This window comes from Schistocerca nitens, unplaced genomic scaffold (assembly GCF_023898315.1).
Source record: "Schistocerca nitens isolate TAMUIC-IGC-003100 unplaced genomic scaffold, iqSchNite1.1 HiC_scaffold_270, whole genome shotgun sequence".
NCBI lineage: Eukaryota > Metazoa > Arthropoda > Insecta > Orthoptera > Acrididae > Schistocerca > Schistocerca nitens.
Window position 1 is genome coordinate 123,334 of NW_026045810.1, and position 26,679 is coordinate 150,012.

The following is a 26,679-nucleotide window of genomic DNA, read 5'->3' on the forward strand; positions in this document are numbered from 1 at the left end:
ATACTGACTGGCAAGGCGCGCACCTCAAACGTCTCAGAGCAATGTTTTTGGCTTCATGCTGTGCTAGGAGAAGAGGAAAAGGGAAGCTGTAAGTAGCAATAACAGGGAGTAAACATTTTCCCGCTGAAGCGTTGAAAACGTTGTGGATAACAAACAAGAAATAAGTTGGTGCCCTAGCAACAGCATCACCATCAGTCACAGAAAATTAAATGCCCCGGGTGAGGATCGAACTCACGACCTTAAGATTATGAGACTTACGCGCTGCCTACTGCGCTACCGAGGCACAGGTGAAGCGCTTGTCCTGGAAACTGGCTAAGTACCACACCCAATGTTAGACGTAAAGACACTGTACTTCCTGGATAACGTGTTCTGTTGCTACACGTGCATTGCCAGCCCAGTTGATTGCGGTGTTGCTGCAGCTTTTGCAAACGATAGGCAGCACTCCTTGTCGTTAACGTTCAGTGCCTCGGAGGCACCTGGACACAGCAACTTGTGAGGCCAGGCCGACGCTAGTCTGTAGAACACCATGCGAGCGTCCTAGTGGGGACCCGCGAGTGCTGCGTTCTCGGTTCTTCTCAAGGGAATCCAGCTATACATTCATGTGGATCGTGCATCTCAAGCGCGCAAGCCACACGGCAGCATTATCGTGGGAAAAGCAAAATGATGCATCGGCCGGGAATCGAACCCGGGCCGCCCGCGTGGCAGGCGAGCATTCTACCACTGAACCACCGATGCTCGGGCCGGTAGTAACTGCACGCTGCTTCCCGAGCAGATGTCTCAAGGGAAAGTGGGACTGCCGTCAAGCGCCGTAGCATTCTGTCGAGAAGATGCTGCAGACGCTGAATCCTGCACTGTACTGCTTAAAAATGCCGCCAGAACGCGGTCCTCTGCGTACTCTTGCGTCGCCGGCGCCGACTCTTGCCAAGGATGCGAAATGTGCGCGGATACGCTGTCCGAACGCGCCTGGATGTGCTCCCCTAGCCTACCTCGAAATGCGCCTGCCAGGTACGATCACCTTCGGCCGCTGCCGACAGGCGGGAAGCCGACACAGCGCGGCGTCGGGGCGCTCGCTTGTGCGGTGGTGGTGTAATGGTCAGCATAGTTGCCTTCCAAGCAGTTGGTCCGGGTTCGATTCCCGGCCACCGCAACAGGCTTTTTAATGTCACGTATGAGTACTTTCGCCACGCGCCCTTAACTTAATGTTTTTTCCCCCTCTTACTCGCTGCAGACCAGCCTATAGTGTGTCTCGACTGTCTCGACTTGTCTCGACTTTGCTCAGCTGACGCGAGAGCTGACGCTCTCCAATCGGCCTATATCAAAACGACAAGCACGAGAAACGACTGAGAGAGGTAAGGAGAGGCGAGGCGATGTACACACAGCACGCCCGTTCATTTCACGGTGGCGTCTCCCTGACCGAATCGGGCTGTAGCTCCGAAAACAAAGGAGAAAGAAAAATAGGAAGTAAAACTGCCAACAGTACCCTGTGTCCCCATGCGCTCTCCCGCCCAAGTACCGACAAGGGCCAAAGTTGTTACGCATCGGCAATCGGACATTTCCTTTCATCTTCTCTTTATCGGTTGAGAACCAGTGTATTCAACATATTATGGCCATTGCCGAGTGAATGCTGTAGCGCTTCCCGACAAGTCGGGTTCGGATCCTCTGTCAACTTCCACGCAGGGTGATGATGTTTTGGTCATCACACTCGCCAGCTGAAATCGGCGCTGCCTTTTCGTGGTAGTAAAAGCGTTGTGGCCCGTGGGGGGATCGAACCCACGACCTTCGCGTTATTAGCACGACGCTCTAACCAACTGAGCTAACGGGCCTCGACAGTTGCACTCGCTCAGCCCTACGCTGCAAACGTATGGCATGAAGCCGTACACCATTTCTATGGTCGTCGGATGTCTGCTTCCCTCGTCTATACTCTGCTGACGGTCACGAAACAGTAGATATATTGCGAGCAGGACGGGAAACGGCAGCTCGGACAGCTCAAACTTGTCACGATTCGTGTGGAAAAAGTTCCGTTCCGGTACCGGGAATCGAACCCGGGCCTCCTGGGTGAAAGCCAGGTATCCTAGCCACTAGACCACACCGGATGCGGGCGTTCCTGCGGCGGATCGGACGGTCGCTTGTAGCATTTCGTGTCGTGTCCCGCGTCGGCGCCCTTCTCTCTTTGCGAGCGTCTTTGCGCATACTGACTGGCAAGGCGCGCACCTCAAACGTCTCAGAGCAATGTTTTTGGCTTCATGCTGTGCTAGGAGAAGAGGAAAAGGGAAGCTGTAAGTAGCAATAACAGGGAGTAAACATTTTCCCGCTGAAGCGTTGAAAACGTTGTGGATAAAAAACAAGAAATAAGTTGGTGCCCTAGCAACAGCATCACCATCAGTCACAGAAAATTAAATGCCCCGGGTGAGGATCGAACTCACGACCTTAAGATTATGAGACTTACGCGCTGCCTACTGCGCTACCGAGGCACAGGTGAAGCGCTTGTCCTGGAAACTGGCTAAGTACCACACCCAATGTTAGACGTAAAGACACTGTACTTCCTGGATAACGTGTTCTGTTGCTACACGTGCATTGCCAGCCCAGTTGATTGCGGTGTTGCTGCAGATTTGCAAACGATAGGCAGCACTCCTTGTCGTTAACGTTCAGTGCCTCGGAGGCACCTGGACACAGCAACTTGCGAGGCCAGGCCGACGCTAGTCTGTAGAACACCATGCGAGCGTCCTAGTGGGGACCCGCGAGTGCTGCGTTCTCGGTTCTTCTCAAGGGAATCCTGCTATACATTCATGTGGATCGTGCATCTCAAGCGCGCAAGCCACACGGCAGCATTATCGTGGGAAAAGCAAAATGATGCATCGGCCGGGAATCGAACCCGGGCCGCCCGCGTGGCAGGCGAGCATTCTACCACTGAACCACCGATGCTCGGGCCGGTAGTAACTGCACGCTGCTTCCCGAGCAGATGTCTCAAGGGAAAGTGGGACTGCCGTCAAGCGCCGTAGCATTCTGTCGAGAAGATGCTGCAGACGCTGAATCCTGCACTGTACTGCTTAAAAATGCCGCCAGAACGCGGTCCTCTGCGTACTCTTGCGTCGCCGGCGCCGACTCTTGCCAAGGATGCGAAATGTGCGCGGATACGCTGTCCGAACGCGCCTGGATGTGCTCCCCTAGCCTACCTCGAAATGCGCCTGCCAGGTACGATCACCTTCGGCCGCTGCCGACAGGCGGGAAGCCGACACAGCGCGGCGTCGGGGCGCTCGCTTGTGCGGTGGTGGTGTAATGGTCAGCATAGTTGCCTTCCAAGCAGTTGGTCCGGGTTCGATTCCCGGCCACCGCAACAGGCTTTTTAATGTCACGTATGAGTACTTTCGCCACGCGCCCTTAACTTAATGTTTTTTCCCCCTCTTACTCGCTGCAGACCAGCCTATAGTGTGTCTCGACTGTCTCGACTTGTCTCGACTTTGCTCAGCTGACGCGAGAGCTGACGCTCTCCAATCGGCCTATATCAAAACGACAAGCACGAGAAACGACTGAGAGAGGTAAGGAGAGGCGAGGCGATGTACACACAGCACGCCCGTTCATTTCACGGTGGCGTCTCCCTGACCGAATCGGGCTGTAGCTCCGAAAACAAAGGAGAAAGAAAAATAGGAAGTAAAACTGCCAACAGTACCCTGTGTCCCCATGCGCTCTCCCGCCCAAGTACCGACAAGGGCCAAAGTTGTTACGCATCGGCAATCGGACATTTCCTTTCATCTTCTCTTTATCGGTTGAGAACCAGTGTATTCAACATATTATGGCCATTGCCGAGTGAATGCTGTAGCGCTTCCCGACAAGTCGGGTTCGGATCCTCTGTCAACTTCCACGCAGGGTGATGATGTTTTGGTCATCACACTCGCCAGCTGAAATCGGCGCTGCCTTTTCGTGGTAGTAAAAGCGTTGTGGCCCGTGGGGGGATCGAACCCACGACCTTCGCGTTATTAGCACGACGCTCTAACCAACTGAGCTAACGGGCCTCGACAGTTGCGCTCGCTCAGCCCTACGCTGCAAACGTATGGCATGAAGCCGTACACCATTTCTATGGTCGTCGGATGTCTGCTTCCCTCGTCTATACTCTGCTGACGGTCACGAAACAGTAGATATATTGCGAGCAGGACGGGAAACGGCAGCTCGGACAGCTCAAACTTGTCACGATTCGTGTGGAAAAAGTTCCGTTCCGGTACCGGGAATCGAACCCGGGCCTCCTGGGTGAAAGCCAGGTATCCTAGCCACTAGACCACACCGGATGTGGGCGTTCCTGACGCGGATCGGACGGTCGCTTGTAGCATTTCGTGTCGTGTCCCGCGTCGGCGCCCTTCTCTCTTTGCGAGCGTCTTTGCGCATACTGACTGGCAAGGCGCGCACCTCAAACGTCTCAGAGCAATGTTTTTGGCTTCATGCTGTGCTAGGAGAAGAGGAAAAGGGAAGCTGTAAGTAGCAATAACAGGGAGTAAACATTTTCCCGCTGAAGCGTTGAAAACGTTGTGGATAAAAAACAAGAAATAAGTTGGTGCCCTAGCAACAGCATCACCATCAGTCACAGAAAATTAAATGCCCCGGGTGAGGATCGAACTCACGACCTTAAGATTATGAGACTTACGCGCTGCCTACTGCGCTACCGAGGCACAGGTGAAGCGCTTGTCCTGGAAACTGGCTAAGTACCACACCCAATGTTAGACGTAAAGACACTGTACTTCCTGGATAACGTGTTCTGTTGCTACACGTGCATTGCCAGCCCAGTTGATTGCGGTGTTGCTGCAGATTTGCAAACGATAGGCAGCACTCCTTGTCGTTAACGTTCAGTGCCTCGGAGGCACCTGGACACAGCAACTTGCGAGGCCAGGCCGACGCTAGTCTGTAGAACACCATGCGAGCGTCCTAGTGGGGACCCGCGAGTGCTGCGTTCTCGGTTCTTCTCAAGGGAATCCTGCTATACATTCATGTGGATCGTGCATCTCAAGCGCGCAAGCCACACGGCAGCATTATCGTGGGAAAAGCAAAATGATGCATCGGCCGGGAATCGAACCCGGGCCGCCCGCGTGGCAGGCGAGCATTCTACCACTGAACCACCGATGCTCGGGCCGGTAGTAACTGCACGCTGCTTCCCGAGCAGATGTCTCAAGGGAAAGTGGGACTGCCGTCAAGCGCCGTAGCATTCTGTCGAGAAGATGCTGCAGACGCTGAATCCTGCACTGTACTGCTTAAAAATGCCGCCAGAACGCGGTCCTCTGCGTACTCTTGCGTCGCCGGCGCCGACTCTTGCCAAGGATGCGAAATGTGCGCGGATACGCTGTCCGAACGCGCCTGGATGTGCTCCCCTAGCCTACCTCGAAATGCGCCTGCCAGGTACGATCACCTTCGGCCGCTGCCGACAGGCGGGAAGCCGACACAGCGCGGCGTCGGGGCGCTCGCTTGTGCGGTGGTGGTGTAATGGTCAGCATAGTTGCCTTCCAAGCAGTTGGTCCGGGTTCGATTCCCGGCCACCGCAACAGGCTTTTTAATGTCACGTATGAGTACTTTCGCCACGCGCCCTTAACTTAATGTTTTTTCCCCCTCTTACTCGCTGCAGACCAGCCTATAGTGTGTCTCGACTGTCTCGACTTGTCTCGACTTTGCTCAGCTGACGCGAGAGCTGACGCTCTCCAATCGGCCTATATCAAAACGACAAGCACGAGAAACGACTGAGAGAGGTAAGGAGAGGCGAGGCGATGTACACACAGCACGCCCGTTCATTTCACGGTGGCGTCTCCCTGACCGAATCGGGCTGTAGCTCCGAAAACAAAGGAGAAAGAAAAATAGGAAGTAAAACTGCCAACAGTACCCTGTGTCCCCATGCGCTCTCCCGCCCAAGTACCGACAAGGGCCAAAGTTGTTACGCATCGGCAATCGGACATTTCCTTTCATCTTCTCTTTATCGGTTGAGAACCAGTGTATTCAACATATTATGGCCATTGCCGAGTGAATGCTGTAGCGCTTCCCGACAAGTCGGGTTCGGATCCTCTGTCAACTTCCACGCAGGGTGATGATGTTTTGGTCATCACACTCGCCAGCTGAAATCGGCGCTGCCTTTTCGTGGTAGTAAAAGCGTTGTGGCCCGTGGGGGGATCGAACCCACGACCTTCGCGTTATTAGCACGACGCTCTAACCAACTGAGCTAACGGGCCTCGACAGTTGCGCTCGCTCAGCCCTACGCTGCAAACGTATGGCATGAAGCCGTACACCATTTCTATGGTCGTCGGATGTCTGCTTCCCTCGTCTATACTCTGCTGACGGTCACGAAACAGTAGATATATTGCGAGCAGGACGGGAAACGGCAGCTCGGACAGCTCAAACTTGTCACGATTCGTGTGGAAAAAGTTCCGTTCCGGTACCGCGAATCGAACCCGGGCCTCCTGGGTGAAAGCCAGGTATCCTAGCCACTAGACCACACCGGATGTGGGCGTTCCTGACGCGGATCGGACGGTCGCTTGTAGCATTTCGTGTCGTGTCCCGCGTCGGCGCCCTTCTCTCTTTGCGAGCGTCTTTGCGCATACTGACTGGCAAGGCGCGCACCTCAAACGTCTCAGAGCAATGTTTTTGGCTTCATGCTGTGCTAGGAGAAGAGGAAAAGGGAAGCTGTAAGTAGCAATAACAGGGAGTAAACATTTTCCCGCTGAAGCGTTGAAAACGTTGTGGATAACAAACAAGAAATAAGTTGGTGCCCTAGCAACAGCATCACCATCAGTCACAGAAAATTAAATGCCCCGGGTGAGGATCGAACTCACGACCTTAAGATTATGAGACTTACGCGCTGCCTACTGCGCTACCGAGGCACAGGTGAAGCGCTTGTCCTGGAAACTGGCTAAGTACCACACCCAATGTTAGACGTAAAGACACTGTACTTCCTGGATAACGTGTTCTGTTGCTACACGTGCATTGCCAGCCCAGTTGATTGCGGTGTTGCTGCAGCTTTTGCAAACGATAGGCAGCACTCCTTGTCGTTAACGTTCAGTGCCTCGGAGGCACCTGGACACAGCAACTTGCGAGGCCAGGCCGACGCTAGTCTGTAGAACACCATGCGAGCGTCCTAGTGGGGACCCGCGAGTGCTGCGTTCTCGGTTCTTCTCAAGGGAATCCTGCTATACATTCATGTGGATCGTGCATCTCAAGCGCGCAAGCCACACGGCAGCATTATCGTGGGAAAAGCAAAATGATGCATCGGCCGGGAATCGAACCCGGGCCGCCCGCGTGGCAGGCGAGCATTCTACCACTGAACCACCGATGCTCGGGCCGGTAGTAACTGCACGCTGCTTCCCGAGCAGATGTCTCAAGGGAAAGTGGGACTGCCGTCAAGCGCCGTAGCATTCTGTCGAGAAGATGCTGCAGACGCTGAATCCTGCACTGTACTGCTTAAAAATGCCGCCAGAACGCGGTCCTCTGCGTACTCTTGCGTCGCCGGCGCCGACTCTTGCCAAGGATGCGAAATGTGCGCGGATACGCTGTCCGAACGCGCCTGGATGTGCTCCCCTAGCCTACCTCGAAATGCGCCTGCCAGGTACGATCACCTTCGGCCGCTGCCGACAGGCGGGAAGCCGACACAGCGCGGCGTCGGGGCGCTCGCTTGTGCGGTGGTGGTGTAATGGTCAGCATAGTTGCCTTCCAAGCAGTTGGTCCGGGTTCGATTCCCGGCCACCGCAACAGGCTTTTTAATGTCACGTATGAGTACTTTCGCCACGCGCCCTTAACTTAATGTTTTTTCCCCCTCTTACTCGCTGCAGACCAGCCTATAGTGTGTCTCGACTGTCTCGACTTGTCTCGACTTTGCTCAGCTGACGCGAGAGCTGACGCTCTCCAATCGGCCTATATCAAAACGACAAGCACGAGAAACGACTGAGAGAGGTAAGGAGAGGCGAGGCGATGTACACACAGCACGCCCGTTCATTTCACGGTGGCGTCTCCCTGACCGAATCGGGCTGTAGCTCCGAAAACAAAGGAGAAAGAAAAATAGGAAGTAAAACTGCCAACAGTACCCTGTGTCCCCATGCGCTCTCCCGCCCAAGTACCGACAAGGGCCAAAGTTGTTACGCATCGGCAATCGGACATTTCCTTTCATCTTCTCTTTATCGGTTGAGAACCAGTGTATTCAACATATTATGGCCATTGCCGAGTGAATGCTGTAGCGCTTCCCGACAAGTCGGGTTCGGATCCTCTGTCAACTTCCACGCAGGGTGATGATGTTTTGGTCATCACACTCGCCAGCTGAAATCGGCGCTGCCTTTTCGTGGTAGTAAAAGCGTTGTGGCCCGTGGGGGGATCGAACCCACGACCTTCGCGTTATTAGCACGACGCTCTAACCAACTGAGCTAACGGGCCTCGACAGTTGCGCTCGCTCAGCCCTACGCTGCAAACGTATGGCATGAAGCCGTACACCATTTCTATGGTCGTCGGATGTCTGCTTCCCTCGTCTATACTCTGCTGACGGTCACGAAACAGTAGATATATTGCGAGCAGGACGGGAAACGGCAGCTCGGACAGCTCAAACTTGTCACGATTCGTGTGGAAAAAGTTCCGTTCCGGTACCGGGAATCGAACCCGGGCCTCCTGGGTGAAAGCCAGGTATCCTAGCCACTAGACCACACCGGATGTGGGCGTTCCTGACGCGGATCGGACGGTCGCTTGTAGCATTTCGTGTCGTGTCCCGCGTCGGCGCCCTTCTCTCTTTGCGAGCGTCTTTGCGCATACTGACTGGCAAGGCGCGCACCTCAAACGTCTCAGAGCAATGTTTTTGGCTTCATGCTGTGCTAGGAGAAGAGGAAAAGGGAAGCTGTAAGTAGCAATAACAGGGAGTAAACATTTTCCCGCTGAAGCGTTGAAAACGTTGTGGATAACAAACAAGAAATAAGTTGGTGCCCTAGCAACAGCATCACCATCAGTCACAGAAAATTAAATGCCCCGGGTGAGGATCGAACTCACGACCTTAAGATTATGAGACTTACGCGCTGCCTACTGCGCTACCGAGGCACAGGTGAAGCGCTTGTCCTGGAAACTGGCTAAGTACCACACCCAATGTTAGACGTAAAGACACTGTACTTCCTGGATAACGTGTTCTGTTGCTACACGTGCATTGCCAGCCCAGTTGATTGCGGTGTTGCTGCAGCTTTTGCAAACGATAGGCAGCACTCCTTGTCGTTAACGTTCAGTGCCTCGGAGGCACCTGGACACAGCAACTTGTGAGGCCAGGCCGACGCTAGTCTGTAGAACACCATGCGAGCGTCCTAGTGGGGACCCGCGAGTGCTGCGTTCTCGGTTCTTCTCAAGGGAATCCAGCTATACATTCATGTGGATCGTGCATCTCAAGCGCGCAAGCCACACGGCAGCATTATCGTGGGAAAAGCAAAATGATGCATCGGCCGGGAATCGAACCCGGGCCGCCCGCGTGGCAGGCGAGCACTCTGCCACTGAACCACCGATGCTCGGGCCGGTAGTAACTGCACGCTGCTTCCCGAGCAGATGTCTCAAGGGAAAGTGGGACTGCCGTCAAGCGCCGTAGCATTCTGTCGAGAAGATGCTGCAGACGCTGAATCCTGCACTGTACTGCTTAAAAATGCCGCCAGAACGCGGTCCTCTGCGTACTCTTGCGTCGCCGGCGCCGACTCTTGCCAAGGATGCGAAATGTGCGCGGATACGCTGTCCGAACGCGCCTGGATGTGCTCCCCTAGCCTACCTCGAAATGCGCCTGCCAGGTACGATCACCTTCGGCCGCTGCCGACAGGCGGGAAGCCGACACAGCGCGGCGTCGGGGCGCTCGCTTGTGCGGTGGTGGTGTAATGGTCAGCATAGTTGCCTTCCAAGCAGTTGGTCCGGGTTCGATTCCCGGCCACCGCAACAGGCTTTTTAATGTCACGTATGAGTACTTTCGCCACGCGCCCTTAACTTAATGTTTTTTCCCCCTCTTACTCGCTGCAGACCAGCCTATAGTGTGTCTCGACTGTCTCGACTTGTCTCGACTTTGCTCAGCTGACGCGAGAGCTGACGCTCTCCAATCGGCCTATATCAAAACGACAAGCACGAGAAACGACTGAGAGAGGTAAGGAGAGGCGAGGCGATGTACACACAGCACGCCCGTTCATTTCACGGTGGCGTCTCCCTGACCGAATCGGGCTGTAGCTCCGAAAACAAAGGAGAAAGAAAAATAGGAAGTAAAACTGCCAACAGTACCCTGTGTCCCCATGCGCTCTCCCGCCCAAGTACCGACAAGGGCCAAAGTTGTTACGCATCGGCAATCGGACATTTCCTTTCATCTTCTCTTTATCGGTTGAGAACCAGTGTATTCAACATATTATGGCCATTGCCGAGTGAATGCTGTAGCGCTTCCCGACAAGTCGGGTTCGGATCCTCTGTCAACTTCCACGCAGGGTGATGATGTTTTGGTCATCACACTCGCCAGCTGAAATCGGCGCTGCCTTTTCGTGGTAGTAAAAGCGTTGTGGCCCGTGGGGGGATCGAACCCACGACCTTCGCGTTATTAGCACGACGCTCTAACCAACTGAGCTAACGGGCCTCGACAGTTGCACTCGCTCAGCCCTACGCTGCAAACGTATGGCATGAAGCCGTACACCATTTCTATGGTCGTCGGATGTCTGCTTCCCTCGTCTATACTCTGCTGACGGTCACGAAACAGTAGATATATTGCGAGCAGGACGGGAAACGGCAGCTCGGACAGCTCAAACTTGTCACGATTCGTGTGGAAAAAGTTCCGTTCCGGTACCGGGAATCGAACCCGGGCCTCCTGGGTGAAAGCCAGGTATCCTAGCCACTAGACCACACCGGATGCGGGCGTTCCTGCGGCGGATCGGACGGTCGCTTGTAGCATTTCGTGTCGTGTCCCGCGTCGGCGCCCTTCTCTCTTTGCGAGCGTCTTTGCGCATACTGACTGGCAAGGCGCGCACCTCAAACGTCTCAGAGCAATGTTTTTGGCTTCATGCTGTGCTAGGAGAAGAGGAAAAGGGAAGCTGTAAGTAGCAATAACAGGGAGTAAACATTTTCCCGCTGAAGCGTTGAAAACGTTGTGGATAAAAAACAAGAAATAAGTTGGTGCCCTAGCAACAGCATCACCATCAGTCACAGAAAATTAAATGCCCCGGGTGAGGATCGAACTCACGACCTTAAGATTATGAGACTTACGCGCTGCCTACTGCGCTACCGAGGCACAGGTGAAGCGCTTGTCCTGGAAACTGGCTAAGTACCACACCCAATGTTAGACGTAAAGACACTGTACTTCCTGGATAACGTGTTCTGTTGCTACACGTGCATTGCCAGCCCAGTTGATTGCGGTGTTGCTGCAGATTTGCAAACGATAGGCAGCACTCCTTGTCGTTAACGTTCAGTGCCTCGGAGGCACCTGGACACAGCAACTTGCGAGGCCAGGCCGACGCTAGTCTGTAGAACACCATGCGAGCGTCCTAGTGGGGACCCGCGAGTGCTGCGTTCTCGGTTCTTCTCAAGGGAATCCTGCTATACATTCATGTGGATCGTGCATCTCAAGCGCGCAAGCCACACGGCAGCATTATCGTGGGAAAAGCAAAATGATGCATCGGCCGGGAATCGAACCCGGGCCGCCCGCGTGGCAGGCGAGCATTCTACCACTGAACCACCGATGCTCGGGCCGGTAGTAACTGCACGCTGCTTCCCGAGCAGATGTCTCAAGGGAAAGTGGGACTGCCGTCAAGCGCCGTAGCATTCTGTCGAGAAGATGCTGCAGACGCTGAATCCTGCACTGTACTGCTTAAAAATGCCGCCAGAACGCGGTCCTCTGCGTACTCTTGCGTCGCCGGCGCCGACTCTTGCCAAGGATGCGAAATGTGCGCGGATACGCTGTCCGAACGCGCCTGGATGTGCTCCCCTAGCCTACCTCGAAATGCGCCTGCCAGGTACGATCACCTTCGGCCGCTGCCGACAGGCGGGAAGCCGACACAGCGCGGCGTCGGGGCGCTCGCTTGTGCGGTGGTGGTGTAATGGTCAGCATAGTTGCCTTCCAAGCAGTTGGTCCGGGTTCGATTCCCGGCCACCGCAACAGGCTTTTTAATGTCACGTATGAGTACTTTCGCCACGCGCCCTTAACTTAATGTTTTTTCCCCCTCTTACTCGCTGCAGACCAGCCTATAGTGTGTCTCGACTGTCTCGACTTGTCTCGACTTTGCTCAGCTGACGCGAGAGCTGACGCTCTCCAATCGGCCTATATCAAAACGACAAGCACGAGAAACGACTGAGAGAGGTAAGGAGAGGCGAGGCGATGTACACACAGCACGCCCGTTCATTTCACGGTGGCGTCTCCCTGACCGAATCGGGCTGTAGCTCCGAAAACAAAGGAGAAAGAAAAATAGGAAGTAAAACTGCCAACAGTACCCTGTGTCCCCATGCGCTCTCCCGCCCAAGTACCGACAAGGGCCAAAGTTGTTACGCATCGGCAATCGGACATTTCCTTTCATCTTCTCTTTATCGGTTGAGAACCAGTGTATTCAACATATTATGGCCATTGCCGAGTGAATGCTGTAGCGCTTCCCGACAAGTCGGGTTCGGATCCTCTGTCAACTTCCACGCAGGGTGATGATGTTTTGGTCATCACACTCGCCAGCTGAAATCGGCGCTGCCTTTTCGTGGTAGTAAAAGCGTTGTGGCCCGTGGGGGGATCGAACCCACGACCTTCGCGTTATTAGCACGACGCTCTAACCAACTGAGCTAACGGGCCTCGACAGTTGCGCTCGCTCAGCCCTACGCTGCAAACGTATGGCATGAAGCCGTACACCATTTCTATGGTCGTCGGATGTCTGCTTCCCTCGTCTATACTCTGCTGACGGTCACGAAACAGTAGATATATTGCGAGCAGGACGGGAAACGGCAGCTCGGACAGCTCAAACTTGTCACGATTCGTGTGGAAAAAGTTCCGTTCCGGTACCGGGAATCGAACCCGGGCCTCCTGGGTGAAAGCCAGGTATCCTAGCCACTAGACCACACCGGATGTGGGCGTTCCTGACGCGGATCGGACGGTCGCTTGTAGCATTTCGTGTCGTGTCCCGCGTCGGCGCCCTTCTCTCTTTGCGAGCGTCTTTGCGCATACTGACTGGCAAGGCGCGCACCTCAAACGTCTCAGAGCAATGTTTTTGGCTTCATGCTGTGCTAGGAGAAGAGGAAAAGGGAAGCTGTAAGTAGCAATAACAGGGAGTAAACATTTTCCCGCTGAAGCGTTGAAAACGTTGTGGATAACAAACAAGAAATAAGTTGGTGCCCTAGCAACAGCATCACCATCAGTCACAGAAAATTAAATGCCCCGGGTGAGGATCGAACTCACGACCTTAAGATTATGAGACTTACGCGCTGCCTACTGCGCTACCGAGGCACAGGTGAAGCGCTTGTCCTGGAAACTGGCTAAGTACCACACCCAATGTTAGACGTAAAGACACTGTACTTCCTGGATAACGTGTTCTGTTGCTACACGTGCATTGCCAGCCCAGTTGATTGCGGTGTTGCTGCAGCTTTTGCAAACGATAGGCAGCACTCCTTGTCGTTAACGTTCAGTGCCTCGGAGGCACCTGGACACAGCAACTTGTGAGGCCAGGCCGACGCTAGTCTGTAGAACACCATGCGAGCGTCCTAGTGGGGACCCGCGAGTGCTGCGTTCTCGGTTCTTCTCAAGGGAATCCAGCTATACATTCATGTGGATCGTGCATCTCAAGCGCGCAAGCCACACGGCAGCATTATCGTGGGAAAAGCAAAATGATGCATCGGCCGGGAATCGAACCCGGGCCGCCCGCGTGGCAGGCGAGCACTCTGCCACTGAACCACCGATGCTCGGGCCGGTAGTAACTGCACGCTGCTTCCCGAGCAGATGTCTCAAGGGAAAGTGGGACTGCCGTCAAGCGCCGTAGCATTCTGTCGAGAAGATGCTGCAGACGCTGAATCCTGCACTGTACTGCTTAAAAATGCCGCCAGAACGCGGTCCTCTGCGTACTCTTGCGTCGCCGGCGCCGACTCTTGCCAAGGATGCGAAATGTGCGCGGATACGCTGTCCGAACGCGCCTGGATGTGCTCCCCTAGCCTACCTCGAAATGCGCCTGCCAGGTACGATCACCTTCGGCCGCTGCCGACAGGCGGGAAGCCGACACAGCGCGGCGTCGGGGCGCTCGCTTGTGCGGTGGTGGTGTAATGGTCAGCATAGTTGCCTTCCAAGCAGTTGGTCCGGGTTCGATTCCCGGCCACCGCAACAGGCTTTTTAATGTCACGTATGAGTACTTTCGCCACGCGCCCTTAACTTAATGTTTTTTCCCCCTCTTACTCGCTGCAGACCAGCCTATAGTGTGTCTCGACTGTCTCGACTTGTCTCGACTTTGCTCAGCTGACGCGAGAGCTGACGCTCTCCAATCGGCCTATATCAAAACGACAAGCACGAGAAACGACTGAGAGAGGTAAGGAGAGGCGAGGCGATGTACACACAGCACGCCCGTTCATTTCACGGTGGCGTCTCCCTGACCGAATCGGGCTGTAGCTCCGAAAACAAAGGAGAAAGAAAAATAGGAAGTAAAACTGCCAACAGTACCCTGTGTCCCCATGCGCTCTCCCGCCCAAGTACCGACAAGGGCCAAAGTTGTTACGCATCGGCAATCGGACATTTCCTTTCATCTTCTCTTTATCGGTTGAGAACCAGTGTATTCAACATATTATGGCCATTGCCGAGTGAATGCTGTAGCGCTTCCCGACAAGTCGGGTTCGGATCCTCTGTCAACTTCCACGCAGGGTGATGATGTTTTGGTCATCACACTCGCCAGCTGAAATCGGCGCTGCCTTTTCGTGGTAGTAAAAGCGTTGTGGCCCGTGGGGGGATCGAACCCACGACCTTCGCGTTATTAGCACGACGCTCTAACCAACTGAGCTAACGGGCCTCGACAGTTGCACTCGCTCAGCCCTACGCTGCAAACGTATGGCATGAAGCCGTACACCATTTCTATGGTCGTCGGATGTCTGCTTCCCTCGTCTATACTCTGCTGACGGTCACGAAACAGTAGATATATTGCGAGCAGGACGGGAAACGGCAGCTCGGACAGCTCAAACTTGTCACGATTCGTGTGGAAAAAGTTCCGTTCCGGTACCGGGAATCGAACCCGGGCCTCCTGGGTGAAAGCCAGGTATCCTAGCCACTAGACCACACCGGATGCGGGCGTTCCTGCGGCGGATCGGACGGTCGCTTGTAGCATTTCGTGTCGTGTCCCGCGTCGGCGCCCTTCTCTCTTTGCGAGCGTCTTTGCGCATACTGACTGGCAAGGCGCGCACCTCAAACGTCTCAGAGCAATGTTTTTGGCTTCATGCTGTGCTAGGAGAAGAGGAAAAGGGAAGCTGTAAGTAGCAATAACAGGGAGTAAACATTTTCCCGCTGAAGCGTTGAAAACGTTGTGGATAAAAAACAAGAAATAAGTTGGTGCCCTAGCAACAGCATCACCATCAGTCACAGAAAATTAAATGCCCCGGGTGAGGATCGAACTCACGACCTTAAGATTATGAGACTTACGCGCTGCCTACTGCGCTACCGAGGCACAGGTGAAGCGCTTGTCCTGGAAACTGGGTAAGTACCACACCCAATGTTAGACGTAAAGACACTGTACTTCCTGGATAACGTGTTCTGTTGCTACACGTGCATTGCCAGCCCAGTTGATTGCGGTGTTGCTGCAGATTTGCAAACGATAGGCAGCACTCCTTGTCGTTAACGTTCAGTGCCTCGGAGGCACCTGGACACAGCAACTTGCGAGGCCAGGCCGACGCTAGTCTGTAGAACACCATGCGAGCGTCCTAGTGGGGACCCGCGAGTGCTGCGTTCTCGGTTCTTCTCAAGGGAATCCTGCTATACATTCATGTGGATCGTGCATCTCAAGCGCGCAAGCCACACGGCAGCATTATCGTGGGAAAAGCAAAATGATGCATCGGCCGGGAATCGAACCCGGGCCGCCCGCGTGGCAGGCGAGCATTCTACCACTGAACCACCGATGCTCGGGCCGGTAGTAACTGCACGCTGCTTCCCGAGCAGATGTCTCAAGGGAAAGTGGGACTGCCGTCAAGCGCCGTAGCATTCTGTCGAGAAGATGCTGCAGACGCTGAATCCTGCACTGTACTGCTTAAAAATGCCGCCAGAACGCGGTCCTCTGCGTACTCTTGCGTCGCCGGCGCCGACTCTTGCCAAGGATGCGAAATGTGCGCGGATACGCTGTCCGAACGCGCCTGGATGTGCTCCCCTAGCCTACCTCGAAATGCGCCTGCCAGGTACGATCACCTTCGGCCGCTGCCGACAGGCGGGAAGCCGACACAGCGCGGCGTCGGGGCGCTCGCTTGTGCGGTGGTGGTGTAATGGTCAGCATAGTTGCCTTCCAAGCAGTTGGTCCGGGTTCGATTCCCGGCCACCGCAACAGGCTTTTTAATGTCACGTATGAGTACTTTCGCCACGCGCCCTTAACTTAATGTTTTTTCCCCCTCTTACTCGCTGCAGACCAGCCTATAGTGTGTCTCGACTGTCTCGACTTGTCTCGACTTTGCTCAGCTGACGCGAGAGCTGACGCTCTCCAATCGGCCTATATCAAAACGACAAGCACGAGAAACGACTGAGAGAGGTAAGGAGAGGCGAGGCGATGTACACACAGCACGCCCGTTCATTTCACGGTGGCGTCTCCCTGACCGAATCGGGCTGTAGCTCCGAAAACAAAGGAGAAAGAAAAATAGGAAGTAAAACTGCCAACAGTACCCTGTGTCCCCATGCGCTCTCCCGCCCAAGTACCGACAAGGGCCAAAGTTGTTACGCATCGGCAATCGGACATTTCCTTTCATCTTCTCTTTATCGGTTGAGAACCAGTGTATTCAACATATTATGGCCATTGCCGAGTGAATGCTGTAGCGCTTCCCGACAAGTCGGGTTCGGATCCTCTGTCAACTTCCACGCAGGGTGATGATGTTTTGGTCATCACACTCGCCAGCTGAAATCGGCGCTGCCTTTTCGTGGTAGTAAAAGCGTTGTGGCCCGTGGGGGGATCGAACCCACGACCTTCGCGTTATTAGCACGACGCTCTAACCAACTGAGCTAACGGGCCTCGACAGTTGCACTCGCTCAGCCCTACGCTGCAAACGTATGGCATGAAGCCGTACACCATTTCTATGGTCGTCGGATGTCTGCTTCCCTCGTCTATACTCTGCTGACGGTCACGAAACAGTAGATATATTGCGAGCAGGACGGGAAACGGCAGCTCGGACAGCTCAAACTTGTCACGATTCGTGTGGAAAAAGTTCCGTTCCGGTACCGGGAATCGAACCCGGGCCTCCTGGGTGAAAGCCAGGTATCCTAGCCACTAGACCACACCGGATGCGGGCGTTCCTGCGGCGGATCGGACGGTCGCTTGTAGCATTTCGTGTCGTGTCCCACGTCGGCGCCCTTCTCTCTTTGCGAGCGTCTTTGCGCATACTGACTGGCAAGGCGCGCACCTCAAACGTCTCAGAGCAATGTTTTTGGCTTCATGCTGTGCTAGGAGAAGAGGAAAAGGGAAGCTGTAAGTAGCAATAACAGGGAGTAAACATTTTCCCGCTGAAGCGTTGAAAACGTTGTGGATAAAAAACAAGAAATAAGTTGGTGCCCTAGCAACAGCATCACCATCAGTCACAGAAAATTAAATGCCCCGGGTGAGGATCGAACTCACGACCTTAAGATTATGAGACTTACGCGCTGCCTACTGCGCTACCGAGGCACAGGTGAAGCGCTTGTCCTGGAAACTGGGTAAGTACCACACCCAATGTTAGACGTAAAGACACTGTACTTCCTGGATAACGTGTTCTGTTGCTACACGTGCATTGCCAGCCCAGTTGATTGCGGTGTTGCTGCAGATTTGCAAACGATAGGCAGCACTCCTTGTCGTTAACGTTCAGTGCCTCGGAGGCACCTGGACACAGCAACTTGCGAGGCCAGGCCGACGCTAGTCTGTAGAACACCATGCGAGCGTCCTAGTGGGGACCCGCGAGTGCTGCGTTCTCGGTTCTTCTCAAGGGAATCCTGCTATACATTCATGTGGATCGTGCATCTCAAGCGCGCAAGCCACACGGCAGCATTATCGTGGGAAAAGCAAAATGATGCATCGGCCGGGAATCGAACCCGGGCCGCCCGCGTGGCAGGCGAGCATTCTACCACTGAACCACCGATGCTCGGGCCGGTAGTAACTGCACGCTGCTTCCCGAGCAGATGTCTCAAGGGAAAGTGGGACTGCCGTCAAGCGCCGTAGCATTCTGTCGAGAAGATGCTGCAGACGCTGAATCCTGCACTGTACTGCTTAAAAATGCCGCCAGAACGCGGTCCTCTGCGTACTCTTGCGTCGCCGGCGCCGACTCTTGCCAAGGATGCGAAATGTGCGCGGATACGCTGTCCGAACGCGCCTGGATGTGCTCCCCTAGCCTACCTCGAAATGCGCCTGCCAGGTACGATCACCTTCGGCCGCTGCCGACAGGCGGGAAGCCGACACAGCGCGGCGTCGGGGCGCTCGCTTGTGCGGTGGTGGTGTAATGGTCAGCATAGTTGCCTTCCAAGCAGTTGGTCCGGGTTCGATTCCCGGCCACCGCAACAGGCTTTTTAATGTCACGTATGAGTACTTTCGCCACGCGCCCTTAACTTAATGTTTTTTCCCCCTCTTACTCGCTGCAGACCAGCCTATAGTGTGTCTCGACTGTCTCGACTTGTCTCGACTTTGCTCAGCTGACGCGAGAGCTGACGCTCTCCAATCGGCCTATATCAAAACGACAAGCACGAGAAACGACTGAGAGAGGTAAGGAGAGGCGAGGCGATGTACACACAGCACGCCCGTTCATTTCACGGTGGCGTCTCCCTGACCGAATCGGGCTGTAGCTCCGAAAACAAAGGAGAAAGAAAAATAGGAAGTAAAACTGCCAACAGTACCCTGTGTCCCCATGCGCTCTCCCGCCCAAGTACCGACAAGGGCCAAAGTTGTTACGCATCGGCAATCGGACATTTCCTTTCATCTTCTCTTTATCGGTTGAGAACCAGTGTATTCAACATATTATGGCCATTGCCGAGTGAATGCTGTAGCGCTTCCCGACAAGTCGGGTTCGGATCCTCTGTCAACTTCCACGCAGGGTGATGATGTTTTGGTCATCACACTCGCCAGCTGAAATCGGCGCTGCCTTTTCGTGGTAGTAAAAGCGTTGTGGCCCGTGGGGGGATCGAACCCACGACCTTCGCGTTATTAGCACGACGCTCTAACCAACTGAGCTAACGGGCCTCGACAGTTGCGCTCGCTCAGCCCTACGCTGCAAACGTATGGCATGAAGCCGTACACCATTTCTATGGTCGTCGGATGTCTGCTTCCCTCGTCTATACTCTGCTGACGGTCACGAAACAGTAGATATATTGCGAGCAGGACGGGAAACGGCAGCTCGCACAGCTCAAACTTGTCACGATTCGTGTGGAAAAAGTTCCGTTCCGGTACCGGGAATCGAACCCGGGCCTCCTGGGTGAAAGCCAGGTATCCTAGCCACTAGACCACACCGGATGTGGGCGTTCCTGACGCGGATCGGACGGTCGCTTGTAGCATTTCGTGTCGTGTCCCGCGTCGGCGCCCTTCTCTCTTTGCGAGCGTCTTTGCGCATACTGACTGGCAAGGCGCGCACCTCAAACGTCTCAGAGCAATGTTTTTGGCTTCATGCTGTGCTAGGAGAAGAGGAAAAGGGAAGCTGTAAGTAGCAATAACAGGGAGTAAACATTTTCCCGCTGAAGCGTTGAAAACGTTGTGGATAACAAACAAGAAATAAGTTGGTGCCCTAGCAACAGCATCACCATCAGTCACAGAAAATTAAATGCCCCGGGTGAGGATCGAACTCACGACCTTAAGATTATGAGACTTACGCGCTGCCTACTGCGCTACCGAGGCACAGGTGAAGCGCTTGTCCTGGAAACTGGCTAAGTACCACACCCAATGTTAGACGTAAAGACACTGTACTTCCTGGATAACGTGTTCTGTTGCTACACGTGCATTGCCAGCCCAGTTGATTGCGGTGTTGCTGCAGCTTTTGCAAACGATAGGCAGCACTCCTTGTCGTTAACGTTCAGTGCCTCGGAGGCACCTGGACACAGCAACTTGTGAGGCCAGGCCGACGCTAGTCTGTAGAACACCATGCGAGCGTCCTAGTGGGGACCCGCGAGTGCTGCGTTCTCGGTTCTTCTCAAGGGAATCCTGCTATACATTCATGTGGATCGTGCATCTCAAGCGCGCAAGCCACACGGCAGCATTATCGTGGGAAAAGCAAAATGATGCATCGGCCGGGAATCGAACCCGGGCCGCCCGCGTGGCAGGCGAGCACTCTGCCACTGAACCACCGATGCTCGGGCCGGTAGTAACTGCACGCTGCTTCCCGAGCAGATGTCTCAAGGGAAAGTGGGACTGCCGTCAAGCGCCGTAGCATTCTGTCGAGAAGATGCTGCAGACGCTGAATCCTGCACTGTACTGCTTAAAAATGCCGCCAGAACGCGGTCCTCTGCGTACTCTTGCGTCGCCGGCGCCGACTCTTGCCAAGGATGCGAAATGTGCGCGGATACGCTGTCCGAACGCGCCTGGATGTGCTCCCCTAGCCTACCTCGAAATGCGCCTGCCAGGTACGATCACCTTCGGCCGCTGCCGACAGGCGGGAAGCCGACACAGCGCGGCGTCGGGGCGCTCGCTTGTGCGGTGGTGGTGTAATGGTCAGCATAGTTGCCTTCCAAGCAGTTGGTCCGGGTTCGATTCCCGGCCACCGCAACAGGCTTTTTAATGTCACGTATGAGTACTTTCGCCACGCGCCCTTAACTTAATGTTTTTTCCCCCTCTTACTCGCTGCAGACCAGCCTATAGTGTGTCTCGACTGTCTCGACTTGTCTCGACTTTGCTCAGCTGACGCGAGAGCTGACGCTCTCCAATCGGCCTATATCAAAACGACAAGCACGAGAAACGACTGAGAGAGGTAAGGAGAGGCGAGGCGATGTACACACAGCACGCCCGTTCATTTCACGGTGGCGTCTCCCTGACCGAATCGGGCTGTAGCTCCGAAAACAAAGGAGAAAGAAAAATAGGAAGTAAAACTGCCAACAGTACCCTGTGTCCCCATGCGCTCTCCCGCCCAAGTACCGACAAGGGCCAAAGTTGTTACGCATCGGCAATCGGACATTTCCTTTCATCTTCTCTTTATCGGTTGAGAACCAGTGTATTCAACATATTATGGCCATTGCCGAGTGAATGCTGTAGCGCTTCCCGACAAGTCGGGTTCGGATCCTCTGTCAACTTCCACGCAGGGTGATGATGTTTTGGTCATCACACTCGCCAGCTGAAATCGGCGCTGCCTTTTCGTGGTAGTAAAAGCGTTGTGGCCCGTGGGGGGATCGAACCCACGACCTTCGCGTTATTAGCACGACGCTCTAACCAACTGAGCTAACGGGCCTCGACAGTTGCACTCGCTCAGCCCTACGCTGCAAACGTATGGCATGAAGCCGTACACCATTTCTATGGTCGTCGGATGTCTGCTTCCCTCGTCTATACTCTGCTGACGGTCACGAAACAGTAGATATATTGCGAGCAGGACGGGAAACGGCAGCTCGGACAGCTCAAACTTGTCACGATTCGTGTGGAAAAAGTTCCGTTCCGGTACCGGGAATCGAACCCGGGCCTCCTGGGTGAAAGCCAGGTATCCTAGCCACTAGACCACACCGGATGCGGGCGTTCCTGCGGCGGATCGGACGGTCGCTTGTAGCATTTCGTGTCGTGTCCCGCGTCGGCGCCCTTCTCTCTTTGCGAGCGTCTTTGCGCATACTGACTGGCAAGGCGCGCACCTCAAACGTCTCAGAGCAATGTTTTTGGCTTCATGCTGTGCTAGGAGAAGAGGAAAAGGGAAGCTGTAAGTAGCAATAACAGGGAGTAAACATTTTCCCGCTGAAGCGTTGAAAACGTTGTGGATAAAAAACAAGAAATAAGTTGGTGCCCTAGCAACAGCATCACCATCAGTCACAGAAAATTAAATGCCCCGGGTGAGGATCGAACTCACGACCTTAAGATTATGAGACTTACGCGCTGCCTACTGCGCTACCGAGGCACAGGTGAAGCGCTTGTCCTGGAAACTGGGTAAGTACCACACCCAATGTTAGACGTAAAGACACTGTACTTCCTGGATAACGTGTTCTGTTGCTACACGTGCATTGCCAGCCCAGTTGATTGCGGTGTTGCTGCAGATTTGCAAACGATAGGCAGCACTCCTTGTCGTTAACGTTCAGTGCCTCGGAGGCACCTGGACACAGCAACTTGCGAGGCCAGGCCGACGCTAGTCTGTAGAACACCATGCGAGCGTCCTAGTGGGGACCCGCGAGTGCTGCGTTCTCGGTTCTTCTCAAGGGAATCCTGCTATACATTCATGTGGATCGTGCATCTCAAGCGCGCAAGCCACACGGCAGCATTATCGTGGGAAAAGCAAAATGATGCATCGGCCGGGAATCGAACCCGGGCCGCCCGCGTGGCAGGCGAGCATTCTACCACTGAACCACCGATGCTCGGGCCGGTAGTAACTGCACGCTGCTTCCCGAGCAGATGTCTCAAGGGAAAGTGGGACTGCCGTCAAGCGCCGTAGCATTCTGTCGAGAAGATGCTGCAGACGCTGAATCCTGCACTGTACTGCTTAAAAATGCCGCCAGAACGCGGTCCTCTGCGTACTCTTGCGTCGCCGGCGCCGACTCTTGCCAAGGATGCGAAATGTGCGCGGATACGCTGTCCGAACGCGCCTGGATGTGCTCCCCTAGCCTACCTCGAAATGCGCCTGCCAGGTACGATCACCTTCGGCCGCTGCCGACAGGCGGGAAGCCGACACAGCGCGGCGTCGGGGCGCTCGCTTGTGCGGTGGTGGTGTAATGGTCAGCATAGTTGCCTTCCAAGCAGTTGGTCCGGGTTCGATTCCCGGCCACCGCAACAGGCTTTTTAATGTCACGTATGAGTACTTTCGCCACGCGCCCTTAACTTAATGTTTTTTCCCCCTCTTACTCGCTGCAGACCAGCCTATAGTGTGTCTCGACTGTCTCGACTTGTCTCGACTTTGCTCAGCTGACGCGAGAGCTGACGCTCTCCAATCGGCCTATATCAAAACGACAAGCACGAGAAACGACTGAGAGAGGTAAGGAGAGGCGAGGCGATGTACACACAGCACGCCCGTTCATTTCACGGTGGCGTCTCCCTGACCGAATCGGGCTGTAGCTCCGAAAACAAAGGAGAAAGAAAAATAGGAAGTAAAACTGCCAACAGTACCCTGTGTCCCCATGCGCTCTCCCGCCCAAGTACCGACAAGGGCCAAAGTTGTTACGCATCGGCAATCGGACATTTCCTTTCATCTTCTCTTTATCGGTTGAGAACCAGTGTATTCAACATATTATGGCCATTGCCGAGTGAATGCTGTAGCGCTTCCCGACAAGTCGGGTTCGGATCCTCTGTCAACTTCCACGCAGGGTGATGATGTTTTGGTCATCACACTCGCCAGCTGAAATCGGCGCTGCCTTTTCGTGGTAGTAAAAGCGTTGTGGCCCGTGGGGGGATCGAACCCACGACCTTCGCGTTATTAGCACGACGCTCTAACCAACTGAGCTAACGGGCCTCGACAGTTGCGCTCGCTCAGCCCTACGCTGCAAACGTATGGCATGAAGCCGTACACCATTTCTATGGTCGTCGGATGTCTGCTTCCCTCGTCTATACTCTGCTGACGGTCACGAAACAGTAGATATATTGCGAGCAGGACGGGAAACGGCAGCTCGGACAGCTCAAACTTGTCACGATTCGTGTGGAAAAAGTTCCGTTCCGGTACCGGGAATCGAACCCGGGCCTCCTGGGTGAAAGCCAGGTATCCTAGCCACTAGACCACACCGGATGTGGGCGTTCCTGACGCGGATCGGACGGTCGCTTGTAGCATTTCGTGTCGTGTCCCGCGTCGGCGCCCTTCTCTCTTTGCGAGCGTCTTTGCGCATACTGACTGGCAAGGCGCGCACCTCAAACGTCTCAGAGCAATGTTTTTGGCTTCATGCTGTGCTAGGAGAAGAGGAAAAGGGAAGCTGTAAGTAGCAATAACAGGGAGTAAACATTTTCCCGCTGAAGCGTTGAAAACGTTGTGGATAACAAACAAGAAATAAGTTGGTGCCCTAGCAACAGCATCACCATCAGTCACAGAAAATTAAATGCCCCGGGTGAGGATCGAACTCACGACCTTAAGATTATGAGACTTACGCGCTGCCTACTGCGCTACCGAGGCACAGGTGAAGCGCTTGTCCTGGAAACTGGCTAAGTACCACACCCAATGTTAGACGTAAAGACACTGTACTTCCTGGATAACGTGTTCTGTTGCTACACGTGCATTGCCAGCCCAGTTGATTGCGGTGTTGCTGCAGCTTTTGCAAACGATAGGCAGCACTCCTTGTCGTTAACGTTCAGTGCCTCGGAGGCACCTGGACACAGCAACTTGTGAGGCCAGGCCGACGCTAGTCTGTAGAACACCATGCGAGCGTCCTAGTGGGGACCCGCGAGTGCTGCGTTCTCGGTTCTTCTCAAGGGAATCCAGCTATACATTCATGTGGATCGTGCATCTCAAGCGCGCAAGCCACACGGCAGCATTATCGTGGGAAAAGCAAAATGATGCATCGGCCGGGAATCGAACCCGGGCCGCCCGCGTGGCAGGCGAGCACTCTGCCACTGAACCACCGATGCTCGGGCCGGTAGTAACTGCACGCTGCTTCCCGAGCAGATGTCTCAAGGGAAAGTGGGACTGCCGTCAAGCGCCGTAGCATTCTGTCGAGAAGATGCTGCAGACGCTGAATCCTGCACTGTACTGCTTAAAAATGCCGCCAGAACGCGGTCCTCTGCGTACTCTTGCGTCGCCGGCGCCGACTCTTGCCAAGGATGCGAAATGTGCGCGGATACGCTGTCCGAACGCGCCTGGATGTGCTCCCCTAGCCTACCTCGAAATGCGCCTGCCAGGTACGATCACCTTCGGCCGCTGCCGACAGGCGGGAAGCCGACACAGCGCGGCGTCGGGGCGCTCGCTTGTGCGGTGGTGGTGTAATGGTCAGCATAGTTGCCTTCCAAGCAGTTGGTCCGGGTTCGATTCCCGGCCACCGCAACAGGCTTTTTAATGTCACGTATGAGTACTTTCGCCACGCGCCCTTAACTTAATGTTTTTTCCCCCTCTTACTCGCTGCAGACCAGCCTATAGTGTGTCTCGACTGTCTCGACTTGTCTCGACTTTGCTCAGCTGACGCGAGAGCTGACGCTCTCCAATCGGCCTATATCAAAACGACAAGCACGAGAAACGACTGAGAGAGGTAAGGAGAGGCGAGGCGATGTACACACAGCACGCCCGTTCATTTCACGGTGGCGTCTCCCTGACCGAATCGGGCTGTAGCTCCGAAAACAAAGGAGAAAGAAAAATAGGAAGTAAAACTGCCAACAGTACCCTGTGTCCCCATGCGCTCTCCCGCCCAAGTACCGACAAGGGCCAAAGTTGTTACGCATCGGCAATCGGACATTTCCTTTCATCTTCTCTTTATCGGTTGAGAACCAGTGTATTCAACATATTATGGCCATTGCCGAGTGAATGCTGTAGCGCTTCCCGACAAGTCGGGTTCGGATCCTCTGTCAACTTCCACGCAGGGTGATGATGTTTTGGTCATCACACTCGCCAGCTGAAATCGGCGCTGCCTTTTCGTGGTAGTAAAAGCGTTGTGGCCCGTGGGGGGATCGAACCCACGACCTTCGCGTTATTAGCACGACGCTCTAACCAACTGAGCTAACGGGCCTCGACAGTTGCACTCGCTCAGCCCTACGCTGCAAACGTATGGCATGAAGCCGTACACCATTTCTATGGTCGTCGGATGTCTGCTTCCCTCGTCTATACTCTGCTGACGGTCACGAAACAGTAGATATATTGCGAGCAGGACGGGAAACGGCAGCTCGGACAGCTCAAACTTGTCACGATTCGTGTGGAAAAAGTTCCGTTCCGGTACCGGGAATCGAACCCGGGCCTCCTGGGTGAAAGCCAGGTATCCTAGCCACTAGACCACACCGGATGCGGGCGTTCCTGCGGCGGATCGGACGGTCGCTTGTAGCATTTCGTGTCGTGTCCCGCGTCGGCGCCCTTCTCTCTTTGCGAGCGTCTTTGCGCATACTGACTGGCAAGGCGCGCACCTCAAACGTCTCAGAGCAATGTTTTTGGCTTCATGCTGTGCTAGGAGAAGAGGAAAAGGGAAGCTGTAAGTAGCAATAACAGGGAGTAAACATTTTCCCGCTGAAGCGTTGAAAACGTTGTGGATAAAAAACAAGAAATAAGTTGGTGCCCTAGCAACAGCATCACCATCAGTCACAGAAAATTAAATGCCCCGGGTGAGGATCGAACTCACGACCTTAAGATTATGAGACTTACGCGCTGCCTACTGCGCTACCGAGGCACAGGTGAAGCGCTTGTCCTGGAAACTGGGTAAGTACCACACCCAATGTTAGACGTAAAGACACTGTACTTCCTGGATAACGTGTTCTGTTGCTACACGTGCATTGCCAGCCCAGTTGATTGCGGTGTTGCTGCAGATTTGCAAAC

The 26,679-nt window shown here is 54.5% G+C and overlaps 61 non-coding genes across 61 annotated transcripts; 12 read left to right on the plus strand and 49 right to left on the minus strand.

Annotated features, from left to right (window-relative positions):
* Positions 1-210: 210 nt before the first annotated feature.
* Trnam-cau (transfer RNA methionine (anticodon CAU)) lies at positions 211-283 on the minus strand. Its single transcript has one exon. It is a non-coding gene; the product is annotated as a tRNA-Met (tRNA).
* A 381-nt stretch (positions 284-664) lies between these two features.
* Trnag-gcc (transfer RNA glycine (anticodon GCC)) lies at positions 665-735 on the minus strand. The gene has a single exon. It is a non-coding gene; the product is annotated as a tRNA-Gly (tRNA).
* Positions 736-1,075: 340 nt separating this feature from the next.
* On the plus strand, positions 1,076-1,147 carry Trnag-ucc (transfer RNA glycine (anticodon UCC)). Its single transcript has one exon. It is a non-coding gene; the product is annotated as a tRNA-Gly (tRNA).
* A 602-nt stretch (positions 1,148-1,749) lies between these two features.
* Trnai-aau (transfer RNA isoleucine (anticodon AAU)) lies at positions 1,750-1,823 on the minus strand. The gene has a single exon. It is a non-coding gene; the product is annotated as a tRNA-Ile (tRNA).
* A 198-nt stretch (positions 1,824-2,021) lies between these two features.
* Positions 2,022-2,093, minus strand: Trnae-uuc (transfer RNA glutamic acid (anticodon UUC)). Its single transcript has one exon. It is a non-coding gene; the product is annotated as a tRNA-Glu (tRNA).
* A 305-nt stretch (positions 2,094-2,398) lies between these two features.
* On the minus strand, positions 2,399-2,471 carry Trnam-cau (transfer RNA methionine (anticodon CAU)). The gene has a single exon. It is a non-coding gene; the product is annotated as a tRNA-Met (tRNA).
* Positions 2,472-2,851: 380 nt separating this feature from the next.
* Positions 2,852-2,922, minus strand: Trnag-gcc (transfer RNA glycine (anticodon GCC)). Its single transcript has one exon. It is a non-coding gene; the product is annotated as a tRNA-Gly (tRNA).
* A 340-nt stretch (positions 2,923-3,262) lies between these two features.
* On the plus strand, positions 3,263-3,334 carry Trnag-ucc (transfer RNA glycine (anticodon UCC)). Its single transcript has one exon. It is a non-coding gene; the product is annotated as a tRNA-Gly (tRNA).
* A 602-nt stretch (positions 3,335-3,936) lies between these two features.
* Positions 3,937-4,010, minus strand: Trnai-aau (transfer RNA isoleucine (anticodon AAU)). The gene has a single exon. It is a non-coding gene; the product is annotated as a tRNA-Ile (tRNA).
* A 198-nt stretch (positions 4,011-4,208) lies between these two features.
* Trnae-uuc (transfer RNA glutamic acid (anticodon UUC)) lies at positions 4,209-4,280 on the minus strand. Its single transcript has one exon. It is a non-coding gene; the product is annotated as a tRNA-Glu (tRNA).
* A 305-nt stretch (positions 4,281-4,585) lies between these two features.
* Trnam-cau (transfer RNA methionine (anticodon CAU)) lies at positions 4,586-4,658 on the minus strand. Its single transcript has one exon. It is a non-coding gene; the product is annotated as a tRNA-Met (tRNA).
* A 380-nt stretch (positions 4,659-5,038) lies between these two features.
* On the minus strand, positions 5,039-5,109 carry Trnag-gcc (transfer RNA glycine (anticodon GCC)). Its single transcript has one exon. It is a non-coding gene; the product is annotated as a tRNA-Gly (tRNA).
* Positions 5,110-5,449: 340 nt separating this feature from the next.
* Positions 5,450-5,521, plus strand: Trnag-ucc (transfer RNA glycine (anticodon UCC)). The gene has a single exon. It is a non-coding gene; the product is annotated as a tRNA-Gly (tRNA).
* A 602-nt stretch (positions 5,522-6,123) lies between these two features.
* Positions 6,124-6,197, minus strand: Trnai-aau (transfer RNA isoleucine (anticodon AAU)). The gene has a single exon. It is a non-coding gene; the product is annotated as a tRNA-Ile (tRNA).
* A 198-nt stretch (positions 6,198-6,395) lies between these two features.
* Positions 6,396-6,467, minus strand: Trnae-uuc (transfer RNA glutamic acid (anticodon UUC)). Its single transcript has one exon. It is a non-coding gene; the product is annotated as a tRNA-Glu (tRNA).
* Positions 6,468-6,772: 305 nt separating this feature from the next.
* On the minus strand, positions 6,773-6,845 carry Trnam-cau (transfer RNA methionine (anticodon CAU)). The gene has a single exon. It is a non-coding gene; the product is annotated as a tRNA-Met (tRNA).
* Positions 6,846-7,226: 381 nt separating this feature from the next.
* On the minus strand, positions 7,227-7,297 carry Trnag-gcc (transfer RNA glycine (anticodon GCC)). Its single transcript has one exon. It is a non-coding gene; the product is annotated as a tRNA-Gly (tRNA).
* Positions 7,298-7,637: 340 nt separating this feature from the next.
* Trnag-ucc (transfer RNA glycine (anticodon UCC)) lies at positions 7,638-7,709 on the plus strand. Its single transcript has one exon. It is a non-coding gene; the product is annotated as a tRNA-Gly (tRNA).
* A 602-nt stretch (positions 7,710-8,311) lies between these two features.
* Positions 8,312-8,385, minus strand: Trnai-aau (transfer RNA isoleucine (anticodon AAU)). Its single transcript has one exon. It is a non-coding gene; the product is annotated as a tRNA-Ile (tRNA).
* A 198-nt stretch (positions 8,386-8,583) lies between these two features.
* Trnae-uuc (transfer RNA glutamic acid (anticodon UUC)) lies at positions 8,584-8,655 on the minus strand. Its single transcript has one exon. It is a non-coding gene; the product is annotated as a tRNA-Glu (tRNA).
* Positions 8,656-8,960: 305 nt separating this feature from the next.
* On the minus strand, positions 8,961-9,033 carry Trnam-cau (transfer RNA methionine (anticodon CAU)). Its single transcript has one exon. It is a non-coding gene; the product is annotated as a tRNA-Met (tRNA).
* A 381-nt stretch (positions 9,034-9,414) lies between these two features.
* Positions 9,415-9,485, minus strand: Trnag-gcc (transfer RNA glycine (anticodon GCC)). Its single transcript has one exon. It is a non-coding gene; the product is annotated as a tRNA-Gly (tRNA).
* A 340-nt stretch (positions 9,486-9,825) lies between these two features.
* Trnag-ucc (transfer RNA glycine (anticodon UCC)) lies at positions 9,826-9,897 on the plus strand. The gene has a single exon. It is a non-coding gene; the product is annotated as a tRNA-Gly (tRNA).
* A 602-nt stretch (positions 9,898-10,499) lies between these two features.
* Trnai-aau (transfer RNA isoleucine (anticodon AAU)) lies at positions 10,500-10,573 on the minus strand. The gene has a single exon. It is a non-coding gene; the product is annotated as a tRNA-Ile (tRNA).
* Positions 10,574-10,771: 198 nt separating this feature from the next.
* On the minus strand, positions 10,772-10,843 carry Trnae-uuc (transfer RNA glutamic acid (anticodon UUC)). The gene has a single exon. It is a non-coding gene; the product is annotated as a tRNA-Glu (tRNA).
* Positions 10,844-11,148: 305 nt separating this feature from the next.
* Trnam-cau (transfer RNA methionine (anticodon CAU)) lies at positions 11,149-11,221 on the minus strand. The gene has a single exon. It is a non-coding gene; the product is annotated as a tRNA-Met (tRNA).
* Positions 11,222-11,601: 380 nt separating this feature from the next.
* On the minus strand, positions 11,602-11,672 carry Trnag-gcc (transfer RNA glycine (anticodon GCC)). Its single transcript has one exon. It is a non-coding gene; the product is annotated as a tRNA-Gly (tRNA).
* Positions 11,673-12,012: 340 nt separating this feature from the next.
* Positions 12,013-12,084, plus strand: Trnag-ucc (transfer RNA glycine (anticodon UCC)). The gene has a single exon. It is a non-coding gene; the product is annotated as a tRNA-Gly (tRNA).
* Positions 12,085-12,686: 602 nt separating this feature from the next.
* Positions 12,687-12,760, minus strand: Trnai-aau (transfer RNA isoleucine (anticodon AAU)). Its single transcript has one exon. It is a non-coding gene; the product is annotated as a tRNA-Ile (tRNA).
* Positions 12,761-12,958: 198 nt separating this feature from the next.
* Trnae-uuc (transfer RNA glutamic acid (anticodon UUC)) lies at positions 12,959-13,030 on the minus strand. Its single transcript has one exon. It is a non-coding gene; the product is annotated as a tRNA-Glu (tRNA).
* A 305-nt stretch (positions 13,031-13,335) lies between these two features.
* Trnam-cau (transfer RNA methionine (anticodon CAU)) lies at positions 13,336-13,408 on the minus strand. The gene has a single exon. It is a non-coding gene; the product is annotated as a tRNA-Met (tRNA).
* A 381-nt stretch (positions 13,409-13,789) lies between these two features.
* On the minus strand, positions 13,790-13,860 carry Trnag-gcc (transfer RNA glycine (anticodon GCC)). The gene has a single exon. It is a non-coding gene; the product is annotated as a tRNA-Gly (tRNA).
* A 340-nt stretch (positions 13,861-14,200) lies between these two features.
* Trnag-ucc (transfer RNA glycine (anticodon UCC)) lies at positions 14,201-14,272 on the plus strand. The gene has a single exon. It is a non-coding gene; the product is annotated as a tRNA-Gly (tRNA).
* A 602-nt stretch (positions 14,273-14,874) lies between these two features.
* Trnai-aau (transfer RNA isoleucine (anticodon AAU)) lies at positions 14,875-14,948 on the minus strand. Its single transcript has one exon. It is a non-coding gene; the product is annotated as a tRNA-Ile (tRNA).
* Positions 14,949-15,146: 198 nt separating this feature from the next.
* Positions 15,147-15,218, minus strand: Trnae-uuc (transfer RNA glutamic acid (anticodon UUC)). Its single transcript has one exon. It is a non-coding gene; the product is annotated as a tRNA-Glu (tRNA).
* Positions 15,219-15,523: 305 nt separating this feature from the next.
* Trnam-cau (transfer RNA methionine (anticodon CAU)) lies at positions 15,524-15,596 on the minus strand. The gene has a single exon. It is a non-coding gene; the product is annotated as a tRNA-Met (tRNA).
* A 380-nt stretch (positions 15,597-15,976) lies between these two features.
* Positions 15,977-16,047, minus strand: Trnag-gcc (transfer RNA glycine (anticodon GCC)). The gene has a single exon. It is a non-coding gene; the product is annotated as a tRNA-Gly (tRNA).
* A 340-nt stretch (positions 16,048-16,387) lies between these two features.
* On the plus strand, positions 16,388-16,459 carry Trnag-ucc (transfer RNA glycine (anticodon UCC)). Its single transcript has one exon. It is a non-coding gene; the product is annotated as a tRNA-Gly (tRNA).
* Positions 16,460-17,061: 602 nt separating this feature from the next.
* On the minus strand, positions 17,062-17,135 carry Trnai-aau (transfer RNA isoleucine (anticodon AAU)). Its single transcript has one exon. It is a non-coding gene; the product is annotated as a tRNA-Ile (tRNA).
* A 198-nt stretch (positions 17,136-17,333) lies between these two features.
* Positions 17,334-17,405, minus strand: Trnae-uuc (transfer RNA glutamic acid (anticodon UUC)). Its single transcript has one exon. It is a non-coding gene; the product is annotated as a tRNA-Glu (tRNA).
* A 305-nt stretch (positions 17,406-17,710) lies between these two features.
* Trnam-cau (transfer RNA methionine (anticodon CAU)) lies at positions 17,711-17,783 on the minus strand. Its single transcript has one exon. It is a non-coding gene; the product is annotated as a tRNA-Met (tRNA).
* A 380-nt stretch (positions 17,784-18,163) lies between these two features.
* Positions 18,164-18,234, minus strand: Trnag-gcc (transfer RNA glycine (anticodon GCC)). Its single transcript has one exon. It is a non-coding gene; the product is annotated as a tRNA-Gly (tRNA).
* Positions 18,235-18,574: 340 nt separating this feature from the next.
* Trnag-ucc (transfer RNA glycine (anticodon UCC)) lies at positions 18,575-18,646 on the plus strand. The gene has a single exon. It is a non-coding gene; the product is annotated as a tRNA-Gly (tRNA).
* A 602-nt stretch (positions 18,647-19,248) lies between these two features.
* Positions 19,249-19,322, minus strand: Trnai-aau (transfer RNA isoleucine (anticodon AAU)). Its single transcript has one exon. It is a non-coding gene; the product is annotated as a tRNA-Ile (tRNA).
* A 198-nt stretch (positions 19,323-19,520) lies between these two features.
* Trnae-uuc (transfer RNA glutamic acid (anticodon UUC)) lies at positions 19,521-19,592 on the minus strand. The gene has a single exon. It is a non-coding gene; the product is annotated as a tRNA-Glu (tRNA).
* Positions 19,593-19,897: 305 nt separating this feature from the next.
* Trnam-cau (transfer RNA methionine (anticodon CAU)) lies at positions 19,898-19,970 on the minus strand. Its single transcript has one exon. It is a non-coding gene; the product is annotated as a tRNA-Met (tRNA).
* A 381-nt stretch (positions 19,971-20,351) lies between these two features.
* On the minus strand, positions 20,352-20,422 carry Trnag-gcc (transfer RNA glycine (anticodon GCC)). The gene has a single exon. It is a non-coding gene; the product is annotated as a tRNA-Gly (tRNA).
* Positions 20,423-20,762: 340 nt separating this feature from the next.
* Positions 20,763-20,834, plus strand: Trnag-ucc (transfer RNA glycine (anticodon UCC)). The gene has a single exon. It is a non-coding gene; the product is annotated as a tRNA-Gly (tRNA).
* Positions 20,835-21,436: 602 nt separating this feature from the next.
* On the minus strand, positions 21,437-21,510 carry Trnai-aau (transfer RNA isoleucine (anticodon AAU)). The gene has a single exon. It is a non-coding gene; the product is annotated as a tRNA-Ile (tRNA).
* A 198-nt stretch (positions 21,511-21,708) lies between these two features.
* Trnae-uuc (transfer RNA glutamic acid (anticodon UUC)) lies at positions 21,709-21,780 on the minus strand. Its single transcript has one exon. It is a non-coding gene; the product is annotated as a tRNA-Glu (tRNA).
* Positions 21,781-22,085: 305 nt separating this feature from the next.
* Trnam-cau (transfer RNA methionine (anticodon CAU)) lies at positions 22,086-22,158 on the minus strand. The gene has a single exon. It is a non-coding gene; the product is annotated as a tRNA-Met (tRNA).
* Positions 22,159-22,538: 380 nt separating this feature from the next.
* On the minus strand, positions 22,539-22,609 carry Trnag-gcc (transfer RNA glycine (anticodon GCC)). The gene has a single exon. It is a non-coding gene; the product is annotated as a tRNA-Gly (tRNA).
* Positions 22,610-22,949: 340 nt separating this feature from the next.
* Trnag-ucc (transfer RNA glycine (anticodon UCC)) lies at positions 22,950-23,021 on the plus strand. The gene has a single exon. It is a non-coding gene; the product is annotated as a tRNA-Gly (tRNA).
* Positions 23,022-23,623: 602 nt separating this feature from the next.
* Trnai-aau (transfer RNA isoleucine (anticodon AAU)) lies at positions 23,624-23,697 on the minus strand. Its single transcript has one exon. It is a non-coding gene; the product is annotated as a tRNA-Ile (tRNA).
* Positions 23,698-23,895: 198 nt separating this feature from the next.
* Trnae-uuc (transfer RNA glutamic acid (anticodon UUC)) lies at positions 23,896-23,967 on the minus strand. Its single transcript has one exon. It is a non-coding gene; the product is annotated as a tRNA-Glu (tRNA).
* A 305-nt stretch (positions 23,968-24,272) lies between these two features.
* Positions 24,273-24,345, minus strand: Trnam-cau (transfer RNA methionine (anticodon CAU)). Its single transcript has one exon. It is a non-coding gene; the product is annotated as a tRNA-Met (tRNA).
* Positions 24,346-24,726: 381 nt separating this feature from the next.
* Positions 24,727-24,797, minus strand: Trnag-gcc (transfer RNA glycine (anticodon GCC)). Its single transcript has one exon. It is a non-coding gene; the product is annotated as a tRNA-Gly (tRNA).
* A 340-nt stretch (positions 24,798-25,137) lies between these two features.
* Positions 25,138-25,209, plus strand: Trnag-ucc (transfer RNA glycine (anticodon UCC)). The gene has a single exon. It is a non-coding gene; the product is annotated as a tRNA-Gly (tRNA).
* Positions 25,210-25,811: 602 nt separating this feature from the next.
* Trnai-aau (transfer RNA isoleucine (anticodon AAU)) lies at positions 25,812-25,885 on the minus strand. The gene has a single exon. It is a non-coding gene; the product is annotated as a tRNA-Ile (tRNA).
* Positions 25,886-26,083: 198 nt separating this feature from the next.
* Trnae-uuc (transfer RNA glutamic acid (anticodon UUC)) lies at positions 26,084-26,155 on the minus strand. The gene has a single exon. It is a non-coding gene; the product is annotated as a tRNA-Glu (tRNA).
* A 305-nt stretch (positions 26,156-26,460) lies between these two features.
* Positions 26,461-26,533, minus strand: Trnam-cau (transfer RNA methionine (anticodon CAU)). The gene has a single exon. It is a non-coding gene; the product is annotated as a tRNA-Met (tRNA).
* Positions 26,534-26,679: the final 146 nt, after the last annotated feature.